General features: G+C 33.7%; 2 long non-coding RNA genes across 2 annotated transcripts in view; both read left to right on the top strand.

Moving 5' to 3' along the window:
• Positions 1-23,389, top strand: part of LOC131804290 (uncharacterized) — a 51,558-nt gene that overhangs the window by 18,545 nt on the left and 9,624 nt on the right. Inside the window, exon 3 of the long non-coding RNA XR_009343057.1 lies at positions 16,162-16,341. This is a non-coding gene — a long non-coding RNA (uncharacterized LOC131804290). The remainder of the gene's footprint in view (positions 1-16,161; positions 16,342-23,389) is intronic.
• On the top strand, positions 7,146-7,521 carry LOC131804289 (uncharacterized). The gene is made up of 2 exons (XR_009343056.1): positions 7,146-7,278; positions 7,338-7,521. It is a non-coding gene; the product is annotated as an uncharacterized LOC131804289 (long non-coding RNA).

Here is a 23,389-nt window from a genome sequence, read left to right as displayed (position 1 = left end):
TAAAAATGTCTCTTAACAGTTGTTCCAGAAATAAACAAACAGAGCAATGTTGACAACTTTAAACATGCGAAAACCACTTACAAACACCTAATATAAGAGCGTTCGCTCTGAAATTTGCTATCGCAAATTGGAAATGGCAGGGTACGACGCTTTTCTTTGTTTCATTTCATTTCATTTTTTTAAATACAGCGTTTAGATTAAAATATATGTAGTTTGAAAAAAGGTGGCACAATGTATAAAAAAGTGGCACAAAAATTTAAAAAGTGGCTCATTTAGGATCAAAATAAAAAAGTGGCACAAAGGTATCAAAGCCCAAAAAAGGTGGCAAAATTGATACTTTAGTGGCACAACGGTCACGCTGAGTACAGCATGCAATAACGTAAGTAAGGAAAACCCAATAAACATCGCTTATCTACTCAAAGAGAGCAACAAATGAGAAGAAGTCAGTTTCGATAAAAACCCATTTTAAGTAGTCGATGGGAATTTGATATTGAAAAAGTTTTTGCACAAACAATAAAATATCTATAGAGACAATACTTTTAAGAAAGTAGCCAAATATCAGCGATTACTTTTTGTGTTAGATCAAGTACGGTCTGAAGAATTTTGATTTATCCGAAATTTCTAGAATATGAGTTGTAACTTCATTAATTTTATGGATTTCAGAAAGACTAGCAGGAATAGTCAAAATAAATAAATAAATAAATTTTGTTAAACGTTTCTCATTTAATTCTTTTTAATGAGATAAAAAATGCAACAAAGTCAAACGCCATAATTTTTGCATTATTTTTTTTTACATTGTCAAAAAACTTCGGAAACAGCATCAAATTTTAGAATAAATTTAGATTTGTTCGAATTGGTCACCTTTAGCACGAATTATGGCCTTCAAACGGCCAATGAAACCGTCACACGCTGCCCGAATGTTGCTCTGCGGCATTTTACCCCATTCCCAGCGAAGCGCTTGCTTGAGGTGATCGAAACTTTGGTATTTTTAGTGCCAACCTTGCTTTCCAAAATACTCCAGGCACAATAGTCCATCGGATTGGTATGCGGAGATTTTAGTGGCCATTGTGGAAATGCACGAGGAACCTCATTTTGTAACCATTCTTGGGTGTCGCGTGCTGAGTCCTCTTGGAATGTCCAAAGTCTGCGGCCAAAATATTTGCGTGCCCAAGGCTTTAATGCACCCTCCAGAATATTTTCGCGATAATATTCGGCATTTATTCTGATGCCACGTTCGATGCAATCACTATGGCCGGTGCTTGGTGGCCAACCGAATGTGCACATTTTCAGCTCACCTCTTTATCAAGTAAATACGATCATTTTGTTTGTTTACAAACTGCGGGACAACGAATGTTTTCACATCGGAGAAAAACAAATTCGGAAGCCCAAACGAAGCAACTCTTAAGCTCTTGTGTATCTATTTTCTTTCTGTTGCGAAGTAAGTTCTCAAACATTTTGGAATTTCAATGGCTTTACCCCGAGCTCATTTTTTAACATTTTTCGGCCACTGCGGCGTGGTTTACGATCAAGTTGCTTCTTTACTTTTCGAACCATTTCTTCTGATGTTGATGTTTTCTTCCGTCCACTTCCTTGATGTTGTTCTACGCTACCAGTATCACGGTAACAAGCGATGGTATGAGACCCAAAAGATTTATTCACATTTAAATGCTAAATATAAAGAAATCACACTATCACGCTTGAATTCCATCACGAATAACTTTTTTTTCTGGAAAATTCCACCAAAATGCTACTATACGCTTGTAAACAACATAATGAGCTGTCACTGGAAAATAATAATACAGCTGTCGGCTTATTAATGACAGCAGTCTGTAGTTGGTTACAGTTTTTTCATTTCACCCTGTATATAAAAAATGTTTTTGTAGTTGTTGACAAAATAACATTATACTTCTGCCTCCAATGCTGATTTTATTGGCTTTCTTTTTAATATTCAAGCATTGTCTCGGTGGGCTGTATGTCCGGAACCCCGCCTAAATGTTTACTTCTCTGATATTTGTTTGAATTTTTGCTAACAACACACCCCAAATTTGTTGCGAAATGCGTCTCCGAGTACGTCATTGAGTACCAGGATTTTTGTCCGATGTCTAGATGTGGAAAAGACTGATATTGTGTGAATTATTATATAATAAAAGTTAGATGGGTTGTTATCAAAGACGCTCAGTTGGATGCTCAATGAAGTGATTCCAATTGTATCAGTCCAATTGATTAATTAATTTAATGTTTTATGAGTTTGTATACGTTCAATTTAAATGAAAACAATTTCTTAAATTCGGGAGTTACTATTTCTTCATTTTTAAAAATACTACGAAACATTCCAACAGTTACATATCGAAAATATGAAGTGGCATCTGGATGTCAGTGATATACCGACAAAAGGAAATGCATCCCTGCCTTGTAATGGAAGCAATCACAGACAGATGGCAATGTTGCAGTTTTTCAATTTGAATTTGCCGCCCAAACTATGGAGAGCGTTGATATCTATCGAATGCCAACCAATTCTCTTACAAGAACTACCCCTTTCAATGTGTGAGTTTTCGGTTTCTCTTCGCCCAAACTTATTCATACCCACACAAGTAAACATTGAATTTGGTGTGAATGTGTGTGCGTGTGCGGCGCTCTCTTACTGATGACGGAAACATTCGTGTGCGTGCAGTATTGAATATTTTCAGTGGTCTCATGAGAATATTTTTTTAGTATAGATTTTAGTTTTGTTTCCGTTTACTTGGTATTGAAATATTTTTGGATTTTTTTCTTACAAAAATAACTTCATGTTGGCCAGCGGCAATTGGAATTCCCTTATATATATTCTTATAGAAGAAGAATTCACATATATGAGAAAAATATGCAATGTAACCTTTGCAAAAATTATTAAACAAGATACAACATGTATACAATTTTTAAAAGAAATTAAGACCTTTATTAGAGTGGACAATTTTAAGATGAAAACATATTTTAGAATTATTTAGTTGATAGATAGACCCTCAATTTAAGAATGTAGGGGAGAAACTTGACTGACATTTTTGAGAAAAGCCGTTCTAAAACTTTGTTCACTACCTTCTTTAATATTCGCAGCAAAAAGTTGCTGGGCCCCAGAATGACTACATCGTTGATTTGCATTTTTGGAAAAATATCTCACCATGGCCTAGCGGATATACATATGTTCTATAACTTTGCACCGTTTCAAAAACAAACAAAAAAATCATTTAAAGCCGTTAGTCGTTCTTTACAAACTCGATTTAAGAATGTAGGGGAGAAACTTGACTGAAATTTTTGTAAGAAGCCGTTCTAAAACTTTTTTCATAATCCTCCTATATACTCGCAGCATAAAGTTGATGGGCCCCGGAATGACTACATCGGTGATTGGCATATTAAGAAGAATATTTCATCATGTCCTAGCGGATATACACTTGTTCTATAACACCGTTTCAAAAACATACAAAAAATATATCATTTAAACTCGTTAGTCGTTCTTTACAGCCTTATTAACAACATTTTTCAACATCAAAATTAAATTAAGTGTTTTATATTTTGATTGATTTTTTTTCAACATCAGAATTAAATTAAGTGTTTCATATTTTGATTGAATTTGTTGTTAAAAATGCCTTATTAGCAATTTGTCCTTATATTAACTACATTTAACGTGAAGGAAAAATCCTTCTCACCGAAGTTATGTCTAACACATTCGTCAACTTTTGTTATTCTAGATGCTTGTTGTGGCTCTGGCAGGGTGTGGCAGAGATTTTCCTTCCTCATTAATTCATATAATTGGCACCGAGCTATGTTGAGATTTGTAGCTGGAACTATTTACAGGTTTTAATTTTCCAGTACAGGTTTTAATTTTTCTATATTGGAGAACATTAATATCGTAATTATTATTAATATCTAAGCGTGGATCAATATCGCCTAGTTATAGTATCAATAATTCTAAATCCAATGAAAACTGGTTTCCCAAATTTCAAAGCTCTACATAAAGTAATTTGTTTCATATCTGGGTTTTAAATTAGAATTTTTTGCGTAAAAGTTTTTTTTAGGTTTTAATTTGGCAAATGCAATGTTGGACTTTATTATTTAAATAATGTCGGCCTACGCTACCAGTATCGAGCGATGGTACGAGACACAAAAGATTTATTCAAATTTAAATGATGGAGTGCTCTAACGATTTCCAATTGTGATTTTCCAGCCATATTTAAAGAAATTAAATTATCAAGCTTGAATTCCATCAAGAATATTTTTTTTTCGAAAATTTTCACCAAAATGCTCCTGTACGCTTGTAAACAATATAAAGAGCTGTCCCTGGAATAATTTTAACAGCTGTCGGACGAGTGGCCTAGAAATGACAGCAGGCTGAACGACGAAGTGAAGTAGTTTGAAAAAAAAAATGCTCAGATGTGTGTTAGGTCTTCATGACTTCTGGTATTGAATATGGGATATATAGGTCCAGCCCCCAAATAAACGTATCGAGAGATATAATGTTTTTTGGGTGTTTAAATCACAATTCTAACCCGAATTTGCTGCAACTTGTGCATCATGCGTTTCCATTATGTAAGAAATATCCTTGAATAGAAATGTCAATATTGGTCTGAGTTTTTCTATAGTCCCCATATAACGGTGCCTCCTTATATTCGTTATGTTTATGATTTGTAACAAACTTTTCACCGGAAATTTGGAATTTGAAGTCCCTAATGGGTACTACAGCCTATGACGGAAAATTGCTAATGCTGGTCCACGTCCTCTTATAGTTCCCATATAACGGTACATCCCTATCTTTTAAAGGACATCTTATGATTTAAATCGTTCAATTGGAAAACATTTAAGATTTAGAATGGCCCTAATGCGACGTGGGAGAAGAATTATGTTCATTAACTTAAATTTTGATTTCAGCAAGACATTTCTTTCAAACACCTCGATACGTCGGTGATTCAATGTGGTTTCTGTGAATTATTCTAAGAAATCGTTATTGTGCATACAGAGTTGGAATTATATTGACCGTATGTTAAAAAAAAATGTGAAGAAAAAATTAAAAAAAAGTAAAATGTAAAACACTTATTGAAATTCAATGGATGTTTGGACACACAAATTTTTGTATTACTTTGAAAAAATGCATTAAAAATATTCTTATTTTAAAAACTTTTATGTAAATATATTTTTATTTATTTATTTATTTTTGATTGTGATAAACAGTTCTATATTAATTTAATCCAATTACAAATTAAAATACATTTTCACATTGGAATAACAATTACAATTATATGAACTTATAAGTGAAATTTTTACGTAAATGTGGGTTTTCTGTATTTTCAGTCAATTAATAAAATAAATTCGAGTGCAGTCATTAAACCAATTTAAATTAATTTTCTTCAACATTATCTGAATCAATATATTGAGGTTTTGGTTTACTTTCAAGATATTTTTCATTAACGAAAATATGTGGTTTCCTCATTAACAAAATATAATTATGTATTCTATTAGACCTTTGCATATCGCATGCATTCAAAGTGTATTCTTATCATGGACAGCACTGGCTTCATATTGCACTGATTTTTCCCCATTTTTTGTTTTTAGTTGTGATTTTGCATTGGAGCATTTAATCGCCACCACTTGAAACTGTCATTTGTCGTTTCGTCATAAACATTTCTGTCCACACCAATTGAATATCGTATTCGAAACCGAACACAACTGATTGTGACAAACAAATTCTTAAAATGCTTGAACCGCATGTAAATTCATTTTCAATTACCCACAAAATATGATATGGCTTTGGTATTCTTTGCTGGTATTTGTTGTTTCTTTGGAATTTATTTTTCGACCAGCATTTGAAACGCCATTCTAATTTCAAGCGATAATTTATGATAATGGCTGTTTCAAGATATATGTTTTTTCTTTTTTTGTTTTGTTTTTGAATTTCTGTTGATGAGGAAAATTATCCAATTGCTTTATTTGGTTTTAAATAAAATTCAATAATTTTCGATTATTTATGGTTACATGGTTTTGAGTGGAACGCAGGAAAATAAATGTTGGTATGCATATTTTTGTGTAATATATGATGGTGATTAATTGTATCTGAGAGGAGTTACATATTTCGAATAAAATATAGAACCGGGTTACTGACCAGTAAATATGTCGATATTTATGTTTGAATGTTTAGCATTAAATGTACCTGAGAAAGAAATACCATTTCAAAAAGCATAAATTTCTACATATTTAACTTTAAAAATTTCCATTTTGGCGGTTTCATTATTCGCGTGTATTAGACAAAATAAAAAACCGTTAAGTTCGACCTGGCTGAACTTTTTATACTTTCCTCCAAATACTGAATTTTCCCTAATAACGTTAGAAAATGTGGGTAAAATCGTCAAAATAACGAATATCAGAAGGGGGTATAGAGACAAAGTTTTAATATAGAATAAATTATGGACTCTAAATACCGAATTTTAAGCTATTCCACTAAAATCATCAAAATACCAAACATGGGAAAGTACATTTATATCGGGGCTATGGAAAAACAATGTTCTGTCACATGAGATAGGCCATATTATAAACACTCAATTTCAATCTCTTCAGTTAGAAAATGAGGCGAAATTTCGAATATCGGGAGGTACAGCATGGGGGCTATACGAAAAAGTAGGACTATATAGACAAAGTTCTGCCACAGGAGGTAAAACGTATAAATAAAACGTATAACAAAAAAGTGTGGCTAAGATCCACAAAATATCGAATATCGGGAGGAACCGCATATGGGGGCTGTAGACAATTTTGTGCCACAAAATCCACTTAAATCCTAAATACGAAATTTTAAATTATTACTAATTATTACACTTTCAAAACCTCGAAAACAAAAATTTAGAATCTGGCAACAGTTTAAGGCTTTTTTTTGGAATTTCCTTAGATATAAACTTAATCAAGCCTTATATTATTATTGGCGCTAAGAAAAAACTGTTTACATTATATTATTATCGCAAAAAGTGGCAAAAATTGTAAATCTAGATTATTATTAGAAATAAAAATTATTAACACTAATTCTTATTTATAATAATAACCCAACATACCAAAAATACAATACAGCTTGAGAACAATATTATAAAAATATAATTTTTCAACAATGCTTGAGAAACACTTATGTTCACAAACATTTCTCAAGTCTGTCCCTTGTTGACAAATTAGTTTTGATTTTTTGTGAAAATTGTCAGCAAGAAATTATTTTCTTTGGCAAAAAACAAAATCACGCGAATTTAGGACCCATTTGTGGACCGAACCCTTAAGGTATGGATGAATAATAAATCCGGGAATCTTTCACATAAATTATTCCAATCCCATTTCAGATTGGAAGCATCAAAAAAGTTGCAGGAATTTAATAAATGTGTAGTCTTAGTGGAAGAGATGCAGAAGTTCAAATAAGGGAGAAGAAAGCGTCAGGGTATCAAGGCCACATGCGGCAGTGACTACTGGGATGTCCATCAAGAAAAAACGTTAAAAATGATTAAAAACTAAAAAAAAAATAATATTTTATACTATTACAAAAATAAGCTTATTATAATATTATTCTTGTAAGCTTATTCTACAATTTCAAGTATAAGCTTATAAATAAGGGTTCCGTTTCGATTATTCTATACTTGTTATACAAACATTTTTCAATGTTTTCTCAAGATTTTCTCAAGCTTAAGGCTTATGTTCATAAGCTTATTGTAATATTATTCTCAAGCCATTTTGGTATGTTGGGAATCTAGATTGCAACTTTTCCTTGGGGTGAATGTGTAGGTGTAGCGTCTTTATACCCTACAACACTATGTGTTGGGGGTATTATAAGTTTGATTGGGCCAAAAATTATGTAACACCTCGAAATATTGGTTTCCCACATAGGAAAGTATATATGGATCTTCCTAGCTCGCCGAGCTGAGTCGATCTAGCTATGTATGTCCGTCCGTCCGTCTGTCCGTCTGTCCGTCTGTCCATGTTAACTTGTAATCACTCTACAGGTCGCAATTATGGCCCGATCTTCACGAAATTTAGAATGTAGGTGGGGCTAGGGTCAGAATAGAACCCTATTTCTTTTGGAGATGATCGCCAAATGTTTAGGGGTTGAAATGGACCAAATACTGAAAAAATGTCGGATTTTGCAGTAGCTATACAGGTCGCAATTATAGACCAATCGACGCGAAATTTCGCATGTAGATAGAGTTTAGGGCGGGGAAGAAGCCTACTAATTTGGGTGGTCATCGGATAATATCTAGCGGGTAAAATAGACCATATCTTTTGTGTTGAAAAAAATCAAAATTTTTCATTAAACCGCGAATATTTTAAATCCCGGCGAAATCACGAAGCCATGACAAGGTTACTTCTGATCTTTACATTGATGTTAACATCCAACAAATCGGATATATAGCAAAATATGAGCGATATATATGTCTATCAAAGGAGATATGCTTGAAAGATCTCCTATATATCTATAACGGCTGAACTGATTTCGACAGTTCTCATTAATTCAGAATGGCCTCTTGTCAGGAAAAAAAAACGTCTAAAAAAATCGCATAAAATTATCTCTCTAAAGATGAAAATATTGATTTTGTAAAATTTTCTCATATTTTTTCAATTTTGTCATATTTTTGGCATATTTTCATTTTTTTTGAATTAAACATTTGGTAATATTTCTACAGCTGACAAAACTAAGTAGTTAGGATATCAGGATATCATATACAGATCTCATTTATGGCCCGATCCTTACGAAATTTTGCATGGGGATAAGATGAGGGTTAGAATAGAAGCCTACTCTTTTTGGAGATGAACGCCATATATTTAGGGGTTGAAATGGACCAAAAAACTGCAAAATTGTCGACAGGTCGTAATTATCGCCCGATCCTCACGCACATTTGAATGGGGGTTACCGCACATTGCAAAAGCCAAGCCGTTTCGGATGGCCATCCAAAAATATTCAATGTGCGAAATAGTTTGCCAAGTTTTGTAAACAAAATACGAAAATGTCCATTCCAGTGACTTTTTGGAGAATTCACAAATACAGGAAAGACGCACTTCTGACTTTTTTTTAACGCTGATTTCGTTGAAGAATATAGTCAAATGTCTGTATCTCATATAGATGCGTTTCAGTCAAAAACCAATAATAAATGTTAATCTTTTGCCACTTCTGAAAGGTTATAGGTCTTTGGGAAATATTAGTTCCAGATCTAGGAAGACAATTAACGTGCAACATCTACCAATAAATTGGAAATGAGCAAATTAGTTTAAGTTGCTATTATTCGAAAATTAGAGAACGAAACCTGATGGTTTTCTTTTATTATTTGTCACAATATCTTGTGGAATTCTGTCGAGTATTTCGCCTATATAAACTGTATGGTTTATTGTAGTGTTGTAGGGTATTCAACGGTCGGCCCCGCTCGACTGTAGCCTTTGCTTACTTGTTTAATATTGTTTTTGCTTTTTTTTTTAACTCACAAATGTAATAAACATATTTCAGCAATATGTGAATTAAATATTATCGACAAATATTATACGACCATGAAAAAGTTCACTCAAAACATTTATGCAGATACTATATTAAAGCATGGATCGAAAAGCATTCAATAAAAGATATAAAGGTATTCTTGGCGCAAGACAGAGTCTTCAAGTTAGAAGCTTCATCTGATCCGTCCTTATAAACTACATATTTTAACGAGTATGAAAAAGAGAAAAGTCATTCTGGACCGACAATATAATATATATTATAATTCTATTAAAAAATAAGTGATTATATGTTGTATATTTTTAAGTAAATAACGTCCAAAATCATCCGGCTTGAAATCGGATAAAATATATGTATATGTCAGCTATAGGTCCAAATATGACAGACTTTATTCATAACGGAATTGTATCGTATGATCCAAGATACAACCTACTTAGACAAAAATAGTACGGTTTGTATATATTTTACAAATTTTTTAAGGGGAATATATATGGGAGCTATATGAACACCTGAACCAATTTCGATCAAATTTGTCAAAAGTATTTCTAAGCTTTATCTAATACATCGTACATAATTTCATTGTCATAGAGATCATATTAAGAGACTGAGGGGCTTAAATATGCAATCGGATGAAAGTTATATGTGGGAGCTATATCTATATTCTTGCAGCTATATTCGAAGAAATGCTGTAGATATTGCGCCTAAAAACGAACTTCGGAAGGTCTACCACCTCCCTGTTGTTTTGTCTCAAAAACATGTCATTGGTCCCATAGTAGAACGGATGAATATGGCCACAATGGCGATTTGGCTATGGGCCCAATATGTCACACAAGAAGGTCTGTTTTTTATATTGGTACTAGCTCAGCAACCAATTTATTTACTTTTTTAATATGCCTCTAAAACTTCATTTTCAAGACTGAATGAATGGATTTTTGATGAACAAATTTAAAGGCTAAAATATTTTTTTTTTGTTTTTGAGATACTAATCTGGTATAAGTAGAGTCACACTTTTTTTCCAAAACTTAGTCTACAGTGTTACATATTTCAATGTTAGTCTAAAATTTATTTTTTGTTTTAGTCGTATTCATTATTGTATTTTATATAGTTGTATTATCCAGAGATATGCCTTTTCTAGTCATGTGAAAAAAAAAAAAAACAGGGCGCTAAATTCTCTATATATTTTATTTCAAAAAAAAAAAAAAAAAAAAAATTCATTAACTTAATCAAATCTGTGAAACATTAGTTGCATTTCCTAAAAAACGGTTGTTAATGGATATTTTTCCCGCTTTTCTTTTTAAACGATTTCTAGCTAATGACGTCCACTCCCTTTTTTTCGCGAAAAAGAACAACATTTCTTTATTTCATTGTGAATCCTGCACAAAAAGTATTTTCATTACCCAATAGAAATGTATCCACAAAATAGTTTGCGGTGAATAAATTGCGTCTACTCCCCCATTTCTTTGGTAGAGTTTTTTTAATTTACATATTTACAGAATGGCTGCTTGTGGCTTTCATTACATTTGCAAAATTGTAACAAATACAAAAAAATGCAAATCAGCAAACAATGTAGCGAAAACGAAGAGAAACAACAACAAATATAACAATTGACAAAGCTGAAACTTTGGAGGGATGATGGACATTTTGGAAATATTTGTCTTGGCATTATTTCTTTTTTTTGTGGGGTTTACAAACTCAGCGTAATATAATCGTTATACCCTCAGCTCTAGAAGATGTTAAATAAATGTCAGTTGGTATATTTGTCTGTATTATTCACTTAAGCCACTGACGTCCACAAGTCTCCGATAGTCATCACGGTTCTTATGAAAATCATTGCAAGGGGGGAGGATTCAACCATGCCGCGAACTTAAGGAAAGCAAAAATAATAACACACTTGGCGCCAAAAGTAGATTAAATTGGTTGTTTTTCATCTTCTTGGAATAGTCATTGCTGACTTGTCTTTTAGTTTTGCAAGCTAATGTAAGTGTTGTTATTGCTTCTGTTTTTTGAGTTTTATTTCTGTGTTCCTTTTAATAAACCCATGCCCAGCAGGGTTGCGATATTTAATTTTTATTGTCTGTAGTTATTGTCATGATGATGATTATTATTATGGGTCATGTGACGTTAGATAAATGCTGCATACATATTTTTATTTATTAGCTTCTTTCGATTTTATTGATTTATTTAAAAATGTGGGTAATTAACATTATTTCTGATTTCTAAGTGCGTGTATGCCTTCACCAATTGGTGATGGGGCTTAGGAAGAAATAAGTTTAGAAAATTCAGATTAACTTTGAACTCAATTTGACGTTTTTAATTTCTTTTCGATACAACTATTTTATGTTTTTATTCTTTTTGGAAATTAGTAAGTTTTCTCATTTCACTGGACTTGTCTTTCAAAAATCGTTAAGTAAATCGTTTAGGGAAATATGAACATGAGTAGGACCATTACACTTCGAAGAATATATTTATATTTTTGGGGCCTTTAATTTTATATAATTTTATGTATACATAATTGCGACGTAGAATTTTTGAGTAATTAAAGCACAACCTGACTGTAAAATTTTTTGATTTGCACATTTTTGCTATTGATGTTACCACTCTATGGTGTAATAAATTCGAAACATTCAAAATTTTTCATATTTAGACCGACAAAAAAGAAACCAGTAAAGAAAGTCCTAAAGTCGGGCGGGGACGATTTTATGATACCCTACACCACTTTGCTAATTTAGTTGAGCTCCACTTAATAATTAAAAGTTTTTATGGGAGAATTCAATCACACACGCTATGATTATAATTATAATTTAAAATTCAAAGACTAAATACGCCGAAGCATTTGTATCTTTTAAATTCGGACTTGTATTGCCCATTTGGTGCAAAATTAATTTGAAATCAGATAAAGATATATATGGGAATTATATCCAAATCTGAACCGATCTCGATAAAATTTGGCAAAGATATTTCTGAGTGGTATTTGATATATTTCCTTGAATATCGTTGTTACGGAGTGCATATTACGGGTGTAGGTAAATTTGATTGAATGTGCAAAATTCCATACTATTCGGGCTGATACTAACGTTTGGTGCACAATAAAAGGCAAATCGGACGAAGATATATATGGGAGCTATATCTAAATTTTTACCGATTATCTCCAATTTCAATAGGGTTCGTCCTTGGGCCAAACAAATATTGTTTGCAAAATTTCATCTCAATCGGATAATAAATGCGACCTGCATTTTGTTCACAAGAATACATGGACGGACGGACGGACGGACGGACGGACAGACGGACTGGCATGCATAAATCAACTCAGAAAGTGATTCTATGCAGATCATCAAAATGAACTAAGGGTCTATCTCTTTTCCTTTTGCCTGTTACAAACAAATGCACAAAGACATAATTCCCTGACCACCTTGTGGTGTAGGGTATAAAAATGTGAAGCCTATTAGGAAGTGGAATTACGTAGAGTACTTCTTTTGTGTCATTCGATTTTAATAAATAATATAATTTTTTTATTATCACATCCAAAACTAGTCACCTTTTGGTGCGGATTTTGGTCTAAACGCATAATTAGCTCATTTTTCTAAGAAAGTCGGGAAGGAGTTACTTTACAGGGTCATGTTGAACGAATCACAACAATTGTAGAGAAGGAAATAACAAATTTCTTCAATTTTATATCTTACTTATGTGGGTTTGGTACCAGAAGGTATGGCCCATACCACATGGAAACTTTTGCCTATCTCCAAGTTTTATGGGAAAATAACGCGCACAGGCAGGTGGACGGATTTTGCTAGGTTAACTAAAAATGCCCTGAAACTTCTTTCGTCCGAAAAAAACTGGGGTACTTTTAAACCCTTATTTCGATAAAATAAACGTAGACCTTATCAAATTATATATATCAATTGCAGCCACACGACTGAGATTTATATATCTCATAGAGAGCATAATTTAGGAATATTAGCTTCAATTTTAGTCCGTATGCGAAATTAAAATATTACGGATTTTTATTATTTGTTTCACATTTTTCACTATAATTGTTCCAAATTTTGCATTTGGAGTTACTATCTCCTTTGACAAAAAATTTTGATAACTCCTGTAAAATCGACCTTTTTGAAAAATCTTGACTCTGTACTTTGCCAACGATGTCTCATGTGATCAAATTTCTGCCAACCCTAATATATTTTCACGGACTTTCTAAAAATTTTAACCATTTTTAATTATATCTTGACCAACAATGGTGTTGTTCTCATATATGTTTCGAGGAATACTTTTTGAGAAAATGCAAATTTTTTAAAATATGTTTAGCAGAGTCTTTCCGGACAAAAAAGTAACTATACAGGGTGAGATGAAACAACTGCAACCAACTTCAGACTGCTGTCATTTCAAAGCCACTCGTCCGACAGCTGTTAAAATTATTCCAGTGACAGCTCATTATATTGTTCACAAGCACTCAAAAGCATTTTGGTGCGGATTTCCCACAAAAAAGTTATTTGTGATGGAATTCAAGCGTGATATTGTGATTTCTTTATATTTGAAAACCACAAGTGGCTATCGTTAGAGCACTCCAGCATTTAAATGTGAATAAATCTTTTGTGTTTCGTACCATCGCTCGTTACATACGCTCCGCTTAGCCCGACTTCAAGGAAGTGGACGGAAGAAAACAGCAACATCAGCAGAAATGGTTCGAAAAGTAAAGAAGGGACTTGATCAAAACCGGCGTCGCAGTGGCTAAAAAATGGCTCGTGAACTGAACATATCGTAAATTTCTATCCGGCAATTAGTGAAAAATGAGCTCGGGGTAAAGCCATTGAAATTCCAAAAAGTGCAAGAACTTAAACCGCAACAGAAAGAAAATGGACTCAAAAGAGCTAAAGATTAGCTTCGCTTGGCCGAAAGTGGTGAACTGCCGAATTTGGTTTTCCTCCGATGAGAAAACATTCGTTGTCCAGCAGTTTGTAAACAAACAAAATGATCGTGTTTACTTGCCAAAGAGGTCAGCTGAAAATGTGCACCTTCGGTTGGCCACCAAAACTCTAGCGCCGGTCATGGTGATGGTGTGGGCCGCCATAAAAGCCGATGGTCGCTCTCCGCTCGTATTAATCGACCGTGGATTCAGAATAAATGCCGAACATTATCTCGAAAATATTCTGGAGGTTATATTACATATACCCTTGGGCACGCAAACATTTTGGCCGCAGTCATTTGAAGGCCATAATTCGGGCCAAAGGAGGCCAATTTGAAAAAATCTAAACTTATTCTAAAATTTGATGCTATTTCCGACATTTTTTGCTTTCATTCAATAAAATTAAAAAATGTAAAAATTAAAACCCTGTATATACATATAAAGTAGTAGGCTGAGGACGTACATTGACTATTGTCCCATCTATACTGCTATTTTAATCTTCTAATATATTATTAGAAAAATATCACAATTTAATGTATCTCATGTGTATCGACTTTTATAAAACGGTAATATTATTTTATCCAATCTTAATCAGAACATAGTCCTTGCAAAGTATTACCGCAATAATCTTAAATACTATGTTTCAGACAAATACAACTTTCCTTTTTTACCAAACTTATTGATTGAATAGCTTTAATTTCTAATCAAACTTTTCTCTTCCGAACTTATTTGACATCAAACGAAAAGGACAAGCCCCATTGACATTAGATGAATAGTCCGTTTAGATGTGGGAGTGAACAAAGTCTTTGTGTTCGGTCATCCTTCTTTTAATACAAATCTACGTATATTTTTACTTCCATTCAACCCAAATCATGTACGTGCATAAGAATAACTGTAAGATAGATATTGTACAAAATATACATACACACGCATGCCTACATACAATTACATTATTACATGTTGTTTGAGAGGAATTCGTATGTATAAAACGTACACTGCGGTACTCCGTTTTCATTTGAAGTTGTTTGTTTTTCGTTTCTTTTTGTTTTTGCCAAATGGACTTTTTCCATTATCTAAATGGAAAACTTGCTTAAAATTACTCGTGCGCGATATTACTTTATTAGATTTGTTCTTTCTGTGCCATTTTTTTGTTTGTTTGCTTTTCATTCCAGCGTATTTGTTATTTTGTTTGTGTTTTTCTTAGTCATGTCTATGTTGCCATTTTTATTTTCTTTGCCATGATGGCATTTACATTGTGGTGTGGTAGTAAAAGTATGGCCCATTCCATGAGGATGTATGGGGCGATGACTTTTTAAATGGCAAGAAGACGCACAATGTAAGTGATGGGAACAGGAAAAAAAAGTGAAATGTTTTAGTTTCTAGGAAATACCATATTTTATTATAACCCAATTGTCTAAGAATGCTGGCCGTACGGAAAAGTCAATGTCTAAAAACGGGCATGTTTTTTTAGAAGTCGTTTCAGTCAGTCTGCAATAGTTTCAATATTTTTATTTATTAATAAGAAAATAAAAAAACAACATTGTTTTAAATCAACTATGCAAGCAATTAACGTTGTTGCTGCTACTTGAAAAAGAATTCCACATGTCATGTTTGAATGTAAAAATAAAGTGCTGTTTGTTTTTAGTTCGTGTAGGTTGTTTCGCTGTCATCTTATAAATTATTAATATTTTTTGCAGCTTTGTCTGTTTTAATTGCCCACATTGTGGCGATGGCGAGGAGAATAGTTTTGATATCTAAAATGTTTTCTTTCTTTTTTTATTTTTTTTTGCAGTAAACACTTGCTTTAATGAACCAGCTGAACATGCTGTCTGGCGATTTGAAGATAGTGGCTTTCTATGAATTGAACAGTGGTACGAGTTATCCAAAAGGCTGAAAATTTTCATACGCGAAGTAATGCAGATATTACGTTCGAGGTGGCACGGGTCGAGATAATTTATTTTCAATGTTGCAGGTATGTGATAATTTGAATATGTGTGTTTCTTAAATTATATGTCTTTAACAATGTAAAGAGTTAATAGACCTTATTACACAATCAGAAGTCATTCACCATTGGATGCGGCCAAAATGTGCGTAAGATCTAGTTAAACGAAACCGTTTTTACGATATTTGGAGAAAATTTTGCCATGCCCGTCTATCTGCCTGTCTGTGCGCCCCGATTTATCCAAACTTGATGCATCGAAACCCAACAAAATTAAACTTAGACGAGTTCAGTGATGAGAAATATTGGTTCACTCCTCCTAGTATTCCTCCTACAAAAGTTAAAAAAAAATTGGATACAAATTGAAGATTTTGTAATAAGTGAGTGCACCATAAAGTTCCGATAAAGTTCAAACACCATAATATTTAGATAAGACTTAGGTTAGGGACGAAAATAGCAATATTATCCCCATCTTTGCAGAAACTCCCCAACAAATGGTTACAATTTGAAATAACAACCCTTTAAGTATTTTTTCTATACTGTAACTTGTAACTTCTTTACATACTTTTGTAACTTCCCTTAACAAAAATTTCAAAATTTAGCAATAACAAGTAAAAGCAGCCATAGGCTGTAGTACCCTTTATGAACTTCCAATACCAAATGTGAAACAATTCCGGTGAATAATGTCGCACAAATCATAAAATTAGCGAGTATCGGGAGGTCATATATGGGCTATACGAAGACGTGGACTTGCATACAAAATTTTTTGTCACAGGCTGTAGCACCTATTACGAACTTCAAATACGAAATATGAAATAATTCCGGTATATATTGCCGCTAAAATCATGAAAATAAACCAATTTTTTCCATAGGTTGTAGTAACCTGTATGATCTCCCAATACGAAATTTGAAACGATTCCGGTGAATAATGTGGCTGAAATTACCAAAATACCAAATATCGGGAAGAACCGTTATATGAGGGCTATACGAAGACGTAGACCTGCATAAAAAATGTTTGTCATAGTACCCATTACGAACTTTAAATCTGAAATTTGAAATAATTCCGGTGAATACTGTCGCTAAAATCATGAAAATACCGAATATCGCAAGGTACCGTTATATGGGAGCTATAGAAGAGTTGAACCTGCATAGAATTTTTTTTTGTAATAGGGTGTAGTACCCATTACGAACTTTAAATATGAGATTTGAAATAATTCCTGTAAATACTGTCGCTAAAATCATGAAAATACCGAATATCGGGAGGTACCGTTATATCGGGGCTATACGAAAACGTGGACCGATATGGCACATTTAATTTCTTGATATTTAACATTTAAAAATAATTCGTTGTCGTGTTGCTTTAATTCTTGCACCAATTGAATTTTGTAAGGCATCCTTACGCAAAAGTTTCTATAAAGTCGATGGACAAAGTCAACTTCTTGCGCAGGACGAATCGACAAATTGCCATTTTCTCGACACTGGCCTAACCGACAACAATATTTTCTTCTGTGCGCAATCTGCTCATTCTTTTCCGAAATTTGGTAATAACGTTCTTTCTGGTGGTCTCCGACGGACGATTATGTGCACCTTAAACTTCACGAAATGCTTAACCATGGGTTTTGAAAATAAATTTCCACGATTTGAAAACGTTGTTCTAGAGTAAATCTATCATGCTGATTTGCCAAATAATTCTGAGTAGAGACGTCAGTTTAAACTGTCAAAACTGCTATATAAAAAAACTACATAAACACACTATATATCATAAATGGCATACAAATTTTAAAAATTATATTTTTCCGTAGCACTGTGCACGTCTTGCTTTTTTATATAAATGTCCATTAATTTACATTTTAACATTTTTAAACCACTTAAGCACATCTAACAAGTTGCAACAATGTTGCAATTGCATATAATTTATAGACTATAACTTGCACCAGTCGCATACAACGTGCATTTGATCGGACATTAAGATACGAGTACCAGTAAAACTAAGCAAATGAGAAGGCACATTGAAATGCTAAAAACACACTCACACACTTCGACCACTTGGACAAAGCGATGCATGTGCTATTCGAAACTGGTTAGATTCCTTTTGAAAACTAAAGATGGAGAAAATGAAAACATGCAAGATTTACACTTAGATTTGGTTTTACTAAATGCAGCCGTTTCTTCTATAATTCCCATGGAAACAGTTGCATTTTAAATAGTCCGTCACATTTCTACAAGCATGGTGGTCCCTCCCTATCGCTGAGAGATTTTCCCATTGCTCCAAGTATTGGTATCCGTTTGCCTAATTGAATTGTAGATTTCGTTGCTTTGCTTGACTTATTTTTTTTTTTCAAAATAGAAGCCACTTTAAATATTTTTAAATAGCAGAGGCAGGGCAGGAATTCTTAAAATCGATACGACTAATTTAAATTGATATGATGTTGGCAGGAGGGTATTCTCATTATGTATGGTCCAACCGATGTGATGTTTTTTCTAATTGAAAAATTTATAATATTTTACCAATTGAGAAAAATCAAAATATTCACTTGAAAAGTATTTAATTTTAATTAATTTAAATTTAAATATTAATAATTTTTATATAGAAAACTAGTAAAGACGTCTTTAGAAACGAACCTTTACACCCTACGACTTAAGGTAAATTTAATTATACCGAATTAGTTTGGGAAATGGCACACAAATGTACGAGAAGAAGTTAAAACATATCGGTCGATATTGCCGACAGATGTATACCCATTAGCCATTGTTCGATTATTTAAATATATCTTGACTTCTGTTATGATTATTTAAAATTTTGATCCTCTATGGAGTAGGTTTCGAAGGAATGGGTCAATATTGTCCATTTCGTATCGGACATAAATAAATATGATACAAATATTGCGACGTGCCAGGTTTGGACTATATCGACTACTATCTTCACTTTACATGAGATATGTGATAATTTTTAGAAATTTGAAAATGCGTGTGAGTTACTAGATATATACATACAGATAGTAATATTGATCTGGGCAAAATTACAGGAAAATAGAACATTTTTATCCAATTTTATGCAAAATTATACATTCCATATTGATATCAAGTTTCTGGTTAAGAAAAATATTTAGACATAGCAAGTTGTAAAAAATCATTGACAGAAAAAAGTATAGACAATTGTGACTCTTTGTGAGAGAGGTACCAGAAGGGGTTAGCAGATATATATAATCTTCACAACAGATCTTGCGCTAGAAAAAAATCAGAAGAGAGTTGGATGCATGTTTGATTTCTTTGAGCGATTTGTTTTTCGAAATATTGAGTCTTATGTGGGGGAGGTACCAGAAGAAATGTTTCGATTCCTACCATCCGATTCCCACATATCTTCTGTTGATGGAAATATTGAGATGTGCCAAGTCCGAATGGAATCGGAGCTTCCATAGATATTCAAAATGTTGACCCTTTGAGGGGGAGATACCAGAAGGAGTAGACCGATATATCCCATCTTCACAACAGATCTTGTGATTGTTGAAACATTTCGAACATTTCGACCTTTTGTTGGGGAGGTACCAGAAGGAAAGGATTGATATATTCCATCTTAGCACCAGATCTTGGGTATATAAAAATATTGGGTTGTGTGAAGTTTAAACACAATCGGATTCTTAAATCACATTTTATAATAGTTATAATTTTTCAAAATGTTTACCCTTTGAGGGGGAGGTACTTGATGGAGTGTACCGCTGTTATCCATTTTTGCACCTGACACAGAAGTGACGCAAATATTAGAATTTGCAAAGCTGGAGAAAAAAGGATTTTCCCTTTTCTTTCTTTGCAGAAAATATTATTTTTTTAATTTCGACATTTTGTTGGGGAGGTACCCTTCTTAACACCAGATCATGGGTTAATAAAAATATTGTAATTTGAAGACAATTGGACTCTTATATCACATTTTATAAGAATTGTAATTTTGAAAATGTTGACCCTTTTGTGGAGGAGGTACTTGATGGAGAGGACTGATATTTTCGCACCTGACCTAGCACTGATGCAAATATTAGGATTTGCAAAGTTGGGGCAAAATCGGATTATCGATTCACATTTTGTTCAAAAAATATATTTTTTGAAAATTTCGACGTTTTGTGAGGGAGGTGCCAGTAGGAGTGAAGCGAATATCCCATCTCCGATCTCGATCTGAGTTTGATAAAAATATTATGTTGTACCAATTTTGGACCTAATCGGATACTCCCTTCGAGAGTTATCGTGCGCACCAACCAGACAGACGGACGGACATCGCTGAATTGGCTCCAACTGTCCAAAGAGACCTAGGGTCTAAAACCGTTATTTCGACTAGGCATGTTTTGACCGTATCAAATGAAATGTGCTCTCTATAAAAATATCCTCAGCCATATGGCTGGAGAAATTGGTAATAGGGGAAGAGACCAAACCCCTACCAATATTTTCGGGAATCCGAAATTAAGGGAAGAAGAAGCTCCCAATAACTGGGAGTATCTGTCTAAATTTTAATATACCAGTTGTAGCACTTTAGCTAAAAACACCAACACCACATCCGTTGGTACCTCTTAATGGGTTATGGACAAACTGTGAACTAATATTGAAAACTTTTAGTAGATCTAATATTTTTACTAATGACCATATCAGAAACCATCTTCGAAGGACATAATATTAGTAGTTACATATATCAAGGGACTGCCACAAAAATTGGATCCACATAAAACATTTTCTGGAAAAAAAATGCATCTTCACATAGCCTAAAATACCAAATTATGAAAACTTTTGTTGGACAAGGCATCTAAAATGTATCAAAACTGCATCTACATTGGACATACTATGAACCATTTTTTACGGCCATGAAATCCTTTTGAATTTCACGCACAATCACTTTGTTGCAGTCCAGTTTCCTCTTTTTTATAATTACCGCATTGACCTCGTTTCTTACCAGGAATCCTGAGTATTTGTTACATATTTCCCAGTTACTATTCCAAAGACATCATAAATTCTATTATTAGTGGATGCGTCACAGTTTATTGCCTTTTAGACACCCACATGCTCATTTCACTTTCTTTCTTAACACTTTTTTACAAAAACAAATTACCTTGCATAAACAAAAAAAGTGAACCTACCATAATGTGTGCTTGGAAGAAAGCAAAAAAAGGAAAAAATGTATAAAACATTCACAACGTCATATTTATGTATGGCTGGAACAAAACGTAAGAGTTAAAAGTCATAAAAATCATTTAAGAGGCTATTAAATCATTATTATTACCCACATGACCTTGAACGAACTGTGATGGCTAAAAGAGAATTTGTTTGGCCGTTTAAATGAACATGCCAACAACAGCAACAACAACATATGTATTGGTGTTCACAGAGCAATACATTAAGCAAATGATGGGCTAGTGTTGACAACAGATGGATGAACTGTTAGTTTTGGCCCATGTTCTAAGTTCGACTATTAGCGCATTTGACAGAATAATGGCAGCGTTGAGCGACTAGCCTAGTCGGTCTTAAAACGTTTTACTACGTGTTTTTTTAATTTTTTTGCTGTGTGTCATTTTTCAATTTCAGTTTCGTTGTTATATGACCCACAAATTGTCTTTTATTACCTCTACGATTATAGGGCCTACACTACCTTGTGTGTGGAATGCAGTGCAAATGCAATGACCTCCAATTAGCAGGGATAAAAGGATATTTAATTACATGCAGTTAAAAAAACATGCGTATCCTTATCTATAAAACAATATTTTACTAATACGGTTATTCTAGTTTTGAGATGAAAAAGGGTTAATTTAGAAAATTTGGAAATTGAAAGGAACTTTATTCACTGTCTCAATGGCCTTTAGTTGTTTTCTACAAATATCAAGTAGAGAAAGTAAGCAAATTGTGTGTAAAAAGTATGAGTCAATTTTGCCGACAGATCTATACCCTCAGTCAATATCCGTTCATTCAAATATATTTTGATTTGCATTATGATTATTCAACCTGTTGACCCTCTATAGGTCCGATATAAATATTAAAACGTTCTAGGTTTGGACCATGTCGACTTCTTCTTCAATTTTATATGAGATAAGTGATAATTTTTTTTGCCAGTCATAGGGGACCAAAATATTTCAAAAGAATCGCTGATTTGTTTCGCAAGCTATGATATAAGTACTAAAAAACGGGACCCCCTTATGGGAGAAGTACCAGAAGGGGTGGTCCTATATCTACCGTCTCTACACACGATCTTGTGTTTCTATAAAAATTGAGATGTGTAAAATTCGAAGAGCATTGGATGCCTATTTCGCATTTTATGAGACTTTTGTTTTTCTAATTGTTGACCCCTTTTGTGGAGGTGCTACCAGAAGGAGTGGGTCGATATACAGGGTGAGATAAAAACACATTTGTTTTAAATTTTATTACATGAAAGCAAAAAATGTCGGAAATAGCATCAAATTTTAGAATAAGTTTAATTTTTTTCAAATTGGTCAACTTTGGCACGAATTATGACCTTCAAACGGCCAACGAAACCGTCACACGCTGCCCGAATGCTGCTCTGCGGTATTTTGGACCATTCCCGGTAAAGCACTTGCTGGAGGTGATCGACACTTTGGTGTTTTGTAGTGCCAACCTTGCTTTCCAAACTACTCAAGACACAATAGTCCAACGGATTGGTATCCGGAGATTTTGGTGGCTGTTGTGCACTGGAGCGACCATCGGCTGTTATGGTGGCCCACACCATCACCATGGCCGGCGCTTGAAATCTGGTGGCCAACCGAAGGTGCACGAATGTTTTCTCATCGGCGAAAACCAAATGCGGCAGTTCACCACTTTTGGCCAAGCGAAGCAACTCTTTAGCTTTTTGAGTCTATTTTCTTTATGTTGCGTGTAAGTTATTGCAATTTTTGGAATTTCAATGGCTTTACCCCGAGCTCATTTTTCAATATTTGCCGAATGGAATATTGCCATATGTTCAGCTCACGAGCCATTTTTCCGAATCATTTCTGCTGATGTTGCTGTTTTCTTCCGTCCACTTTCTTGACGTCGGACTACGCTACCAGTAACACGGTAACGAGCGATGATACGAGACACAAAAGATTTATTCACATTT

This window comes from Musca domestica, unplaced genomic scaffold (assembly GCF_030504385.1).
Source record: "Musca domestica strain aabys unplaced genomic scaffold, Musca_domestica.polishedcontigs.V.1.1 4, whole genome shotgun sequence".
Taxonomy (NCBI): Eukaryota; Metazoa; Arthropoda; class Insecta; order Diptera; family Muscidae; genus Musca; species Musca domestica.
The sequence above is the reverse complement of the archived record's forward strand: the minus strand, read 5'-3'. Positions and strand labels throughout refer to the sequence as shown.